Here is a 6790-nt window from a genome sequence, read left to right on the forward strand (position 1 = left end):
GGACGGAGATCGGATGATCAAATTTGGCAATAAATTATTGAAACCATCCTAATGATTCAAGATCTCAATGGAGGCCCAAGAGACTAAGTCATCACCAGGGACCAATTTTATTAATACTGCGAAAATCTCAGCTTATCGATTGCTGATGACTCATATTTCGAAATCTTGGCCCTTAACTTTTGGAAAATTGGAACCAACGTTAAAATCTAGGACCAGTATGCTGGATCTCGAAAGGTCTTCGACCCAACCAAGAAAGGCTACCTGCAAGACCATCATAAATACGCGTACAATGGAGGCACAGTCTCGCAGAGTGCTCCATTCGGCACCTTCAATAGTCCTACCACCTATTCGACCGAGCATCAAAGATTCTGACTGCTTATTTCATGTTTCTATTTGGCAAATAATGATCTAATTGGCTCATAATACCTAATAAATATATAGTAAGGCTATCGTATATAAATTTATTGAGAAATGGCAAACCGTAGTGGAGATAATTTTTACTAGACAAACCAAAGTTTTAATAGTAACCCAGCCTCATTGAAAGGCAAGCTTCAAACCCTAGAAGTATCTCATGCCATAGACTCAGCAACAAATCAAGAACATATCCAACGAGCTCAATAACCACAAAAAGTAAGTTCAGATCCTCAGAAGCGAGAAAGATACCCTATAATCAGTACTCACAATGAAAACAGCTGATGTCAAAAAGAGTCTGTCGAACGAACTTGTGCGAATCGAATAAGAAATGTACATATTCCCCTTATTTAAAAGGAAAAGACATTTTAATTTTCAAAAAGCTGAGAACAGTCGGATCCAACAACAAATCACAGCGCTTAAGGGATAGAAAACTGCCCTGCAGCAACAACTTTTGGGGCTTCAGCGAAGAATTACATAGCTGGAAATGCAGGTTGGAAGTGAAGGACAATGATGAATACAATTAAATTATGGATCATTAATTCTCATTCCCATATTCCAGTAGAATAAGCCTAATTTATTTGTTAATTTCGTATGTTTGAAGCATTAGGCTAAATTGGGCAATATTAAACTAAATTGATCTGTTAATTATTTAAAATATTTATTACAAAGAATGGCAGGAAAAGGAAAAGTCGGCAAAAAATCAACCAAAAGGGCTGAAATTAGGAAGGTCTAGCGCACTGATCTCACTCGAGGAAGTATCAGACGCCTAGCGAGAAGAGGAGGAGTGAAGAGAATTTCGGATGGAGTTTATTCAGAAATGCGCGATTTCGTCGATCATTTCTTGAACCTCATCGTGAGAGATGTTGGAGTTTACACTGAGCATGCTAAAAGAAAGACTGTCACCCCTATGGATGTTGTATATGCTTTGAAGAGGCATGGAAGATGCATTTATGGCTTTGGAGTTTGAGCTCGCCTTCCTTTGATCCAAGACCAAATAAAATACATTGAATATATAAGCATTAAAATTAAATTTTTGCTCTATAACATAGACTTGTTGATGTAGTATTATGCTGAATTAATATTTTTCGACCATGAATGAAGATAAGTAATTCAACAGTGGCCTGACATGAAACGAATTTATGGTGGTGGATAAGTGAATTTGTAAATAAGTATATAAGTGAATTTGTAAATAAGTATATAAGTGAATTTGTAAATAAGTATATAAGTGAATTTGTAAATAAGTATATAAATAGAATCATCAAGCAGATCTCAATAATGCCAATCTCATATCAGTTTGCTCTGTGTGGTTTTGATGTTGCTGTTCTCAGGGGTGCTTTCATCCAGCCATTTGACTCTCCTGTCTGCCTCCCAAATTCCTTATTTTTGAGTGCCATCTGCGTTGATGATCTTTCCATGTCCATGTCTCTTGCTGTTGAGCCATCCCCCGTAGTACTTCCTGCCATCAGCCCAAGTATAGGTGCCAGTCCCGTGCTTTTTGTCATACTGGTATTCCCCTTCATACTGCCGGCCATCTTTCCACTTGTAGCTCCCAATGCCATGCATTTGGTTGTTGAGCCACTCGCCCTCATACCTCCTGCCGTCAACCCACAAGTAGACTCCCTTTCCCGTGATTTTATTATCTTGCCAGTTTCCACTGTAGTAGCTTCCATCTTTCCATGTGTACTTGCCGTTGCCGTTTTTCTTGCCCATGTCGTAGAAGCCCTAGAACTTGGAGCCATCGACCCAAGTTTCGATGCCGTACCCATGCTGCTGATCATCCAGCCACTACCCAGAGTATTCAGTGCCGTTCACGTGGTAGTAGGTTCCTTGGCCTGATGCCTTGTCGTTGTGCCACTCGCCGTCATAAACGTCGCCGTCGATATGAATGAATTTCCCTTTTCCGTTTGCCTTATTGTTATGCCAGTTGCCTTCGTACCTGGCTCCATCTGGCCAAACCTGCACTCCATAGCCTTAACGAGATTCGCCAAGCCAACTGCCCTCATATACAATGCCGTTATTGAAGCGCACAGGGGGCCGCTTTTCGATTGCTATTTTATTGCCGGACTCGAAATTGTTTGGCTTGTTGATGGATTGAGCCTAAAAATAAGGGCGATCATCCTTGGTCATGCTGGGCCGGCTGCAGATAAATTGAAAGGTACTGGCTGCCAAGAGTCTTCTGGACAATTTGAGGTCTCTATTCGTTTGCGTTTTCCGGAATCAGTCTCTTAGTTTATGTTTTTTCGCAGATGTTGCAATCGTTACCCATCAGTTTATTTAATAATAGCCTGGATAATCCATTATCGAAGGGCCACCCAATTTATAAATATAATCAATAAAGTGCTATCCTAAATTGGATGTCCACGCAGTTTCATCCACCCTTGTTATATATCCATGGGAATTCACTAAATGGGACACAACGGGCTAAACGTACAGGCCCTGTGGAGGTAATAAATAATTTATTGCGTGGATAGCTTGTAGTATAAATCTGCGATAATCGTATTGTATTTAATTAATAGGATTGCACGAAGATGAATGAGAAATATAATGACTATCTATCGAAATCGAGTGTCGGCTCTCAATTGGCCTTCAAAAAAAGCCCAAACAAATACATCATTTCTGAGTCTAAGGCCTCCGACACTGACGCATTTTCATCTTCCTCTATAAACATTGGAAGAAAATAATGGGGAAACAAGTAATATAAGGATATCAAAAAGATCGCCGACGATATTTCGAACCTCAGGCAAACCTTCGACGCTAGAACAAATCAAAGGCTCCAAGAGCAGCTATCCAAATATGATTACGATAATGAAGATGCATCCAAATCGACAAAAATCGACAGTAAGTTTTGCGCCAAAGTGAAATCTCCTTCCAAGGATTTATCGAGTTCTGTTGCCTATAGTTCTTCGTATCGCAAGTAAGAAAAGAACACATCCACGTTTAGTCCCATCTTGGAGAAACGAGCTAAAAAATAATAAATCGATGAAAAGTTTAAAAAGTATGTTGATACGGTGTAAAAAGTGAAGGATTTTAAATAGCAACTAGAGTCCACCACCAAAATGAACTAGTAACTCAAAAGGCTAAAGGAGGATCGAAGGAAAAGGCTTGAAGCCAAATAGAAATAGCTGAACGAACTCGAAAAAAGACTGGGATCCGGAGGCGGAAAAGAGGAAGAAACTTTTAAAAGGAAAAACTACTACTAATATTACACTCCCAAACAAGAGAAGACAAAAGTGGAAGAGTTCTTTAAAGAGGTGCCTAAATCATAACTGGATTTGAATAAATATAAAAAAAATGTGCCCACAGATTTTTCCATTTCTGCGGTGAAGTAAGTCAAGAGCCCGAAGAGAACACTAAATTTAGATAGCGCGACCAAAGAAAAGTCAAAGGGGGAAGGGAGTAGTAAAATGCAGATAACAGATTTTGCGATCGGTAAAAATTTAGGGGAGGGCAAGTTCGGAGTAGTTTACCAAGCAATTCATAAGAAGTCTGGGTTTTTAGTCGCCCTCAAAAAGGTTCCAAAGGATATGATTAAATCCCACTTAATGATTGACCAGTTCATTCTAGAACTGAAGCTACAGACTTTTTTGCAGCATGAATACATTTTAGATTTGTACAACCATTTCGACGACCGAACTTCCATATACTTTGTCTTAGAGTATATGGAGGAGGGCACTCTCTTCACTCACTTAAAAAAGAATAAAACCCTGCCCGAAAAATAGGTCGCCAAAAAAATAAAACAAATTGCATCGGCTGTGAGATATCTACACATAAACGAGATAGCTCATCGCGATATCAAGCCCGAGAACATTGTGATGTCGCATGTAAATTCCTTCATTAATTCAGGGCGTCAGCAAGCTTTGCGACTTTGGCTGGGCTACTGTGTGTGACGATAGAAGGAAGACCTATTGTGGGACATTCGACTATGCTCCACCCGAGATTCTAGAAGGCGTCGAATATGATTACACAGTTGATTTGTGGTGTTTAGGAGTGCTGACTTATGAGTTGCTGGTCGGCAAAGCTCCATTTTATCATATCAGCCGAAAGTAAACAATGAAAAGGATCATCAATGTAAACCTATTGTTATTTAGGTCGAAAAGACAAACATTTAGTACCCGGAAACACTTTCCAAGAACGCAGTCTCTTTCATCGAAAGCTTAATTAAAAAAGATCCAAGCGAAAGAATGGCGAGCGATGCGCTCCTCGAGCATCCCTTTTTAAGGTCTGCTGATGATAAAAATTGATGTTTTATCCGATCTCAATATATCTGTATATTTATCAATGCACTATGCAAGATACTAACTGATTCTTAGCTGAAATAAAAAAATACGGGACTATCTATGGGATTTGCAAAGCCTGCCTCTAATAATCTCCAGTGCAGTAATGCTGAAGAAATAAATAATTTATGGCTAAGCCCATAAACCTCAAAATATGTAGCAGAAATAGGAGTCACACATTTTTTTCTTAAAGAGCCTATCAAGAGAAGAATTAAAATAAAGAGAATCGCGGATATTGAAAAATAATGAACATATTCATTTTTTATTATGGTGGTATTCAGTGTTGTGACAGTCTTCACACCTACAAAATACTGCGCAGGTGTTATTATTGTTAAAGCATTCGCAATATTTCTTGACGCAATGAGTCTTTTTGCATTTGCAGCCTCTGATCACCTCTTAGATTTATACTCCTAAGCTGAATCCCTTTTGCTCAGAATTTTATGCATTTTCATCTTCAAACCCGTAAGCGTTCCTCGCCAGTGCTTGCATGACTGCTTTTTTATGCTAATCTTTATTATTGTCATGATTTCCACAATCGAAGCACTTGCAGCCCGGATTACAGAATAGTTGGCTCTGAAAGCAGTCGCAATAGAGCTTTAAGCATTTAGATCGCTTGCAGCTGCAGCATATTCTTTTATATTCTTCTTTTTTTTCGATTTCTTCTTCCTTGCATAGGGCGTACTCGGCTGGTAAAATTTGATGGAAGCTGCGACGGCTCCAGCTGCTTTCAGAAAATTCGGAGGAGGAATCACGAGCCAAGCGCTCTACTGAAATGCTAAACTAATTTCTCTTTTTGAACGATTTTTGAAAAGATTCTTCGTCTTGCGAATTTTCAGTTCCGCAGCGATTTTGAGCCTCTTCGGAAATTTCCTGAGAGCTGTCATGGTTGAGGGAAGATGGAATGAGCCGATCGTTCGAGCTGGAGGAGTTTAACATTTTTCTGATTTAATTCTTCCGAATGTGCTTGCGTGCTGTCTTAGCATGATGATGATAATGATCGCTCTCAGCCTTTTCTTCATTTTCGGATATGTTGAGTTCGAGCATCCTCTAAAATATATCCTGTTGCGAGTTCGTTCCCTCTTCTTCCATTTCGTTTCTTCTGAGACTATCACTCTTGGCTGAGCTGCCCTCGTCGGGTTCTTCAATGTCCATCAGAAAAATATATAATGTTTGTTCATTAACAATAGAAGATGGGCAATAAAATCGAGCGCCATCATCGTATTTATATGACTCATAAAGAATCTATTGCAGCCTTGTTTGCCAATTGTGCCGGATCTTGCCGATAATATAAACTCATTCGATCGGAATGAAATAGATATTCAATATTGATAAACACACAATATTAGTGATAGATAATCATAAAAAGCTGTTTGTCTGTTTCGGTTTTGTCATTTTATCCTTGAAATCGAAGAACACTCCATTATTCATGCCACTAAAACTCTTACCCCCGTTCACAATGTCTCTTTCGCGGTTGAATGATCTTCTTCCCTTTGAGTTTAAGGAGTGCTCCTCTTCCTTTTTCATCATTTACCGGTGCTCATCGATTAATTTGCGAGGGCGGTGTATCTTATTGTACTATTAAATCGAGTTCATATCTATTTATTGCTTCTGTCCGATCCTGGCACTTCCTTCTGCAAGCAACTCTGCGGGAATATCCTATATTGTGCTTTTTATTTTTGGCTTTGTTGTATTCTCACTCAGCCGAAAAATACTCTCCAACTCTTTCTATAACCTGACATCTTATTCATGCATCTGTTAATACTGCTCCTATTTTTCTTACCTGCTGAACACAGGCCCAATCACTTTCTCTTTTATTTGATTATGCAGCATGGCAGTGATCTGTACGCCCACTTCTACAGAAATTAGTGGGTTCGTTTCTTAATTCTTCGTATTCGGGGGCATTTGAGGCTTATATAAACGGAGCTATTTACCAATACCTTCTAATTTTTACTTTTATACTTTTATTGAAAGTTGCTTCTTCTCCTCTTGGTTGAGTTCCGGTGTTTGAATTTTTGATTACTTTTTGCTTTTTTTTGTTTTGGCCTTTTTCACCTTTCCTTCCCCCTCATCGGCTTCCGAGGAGGATTTCTCCATTACTGACT

At 39.1% G+C, this 6790-nt stretch overlaps 1 pseudogene; it reads right to left on the reverse strand.

Moving 5' to 3' along the window:
- Positions 1–1698: 1698 nt before the first annotated feature.
- LOC148299069 (uncharacterized) lies at positions 1699–6212 on the reverse strand (annotated as a pseudogene).
- Positions 6213–6790: the final 578 nt, after the last annotated feature.

The sequence above is a fragment of the Brachycentrus maculatus genome, unplaced genomic scaffold, assembly GCF_059751285.1.
Source record: "Brachycentrus maculatus isolate JH-2025_06_01 unplaced genomic scaffold, ASM5975128v1 h1tg001374l, whole genome shotgun sequence".
In the NCBI taxonomy this organism is placed as follows: Eukaryota; Metazoa; Arthropoda; class Insecta; order Trichoptera; family Brachycentridae; genus Brachycentrus; species Brachycentrus maculatus.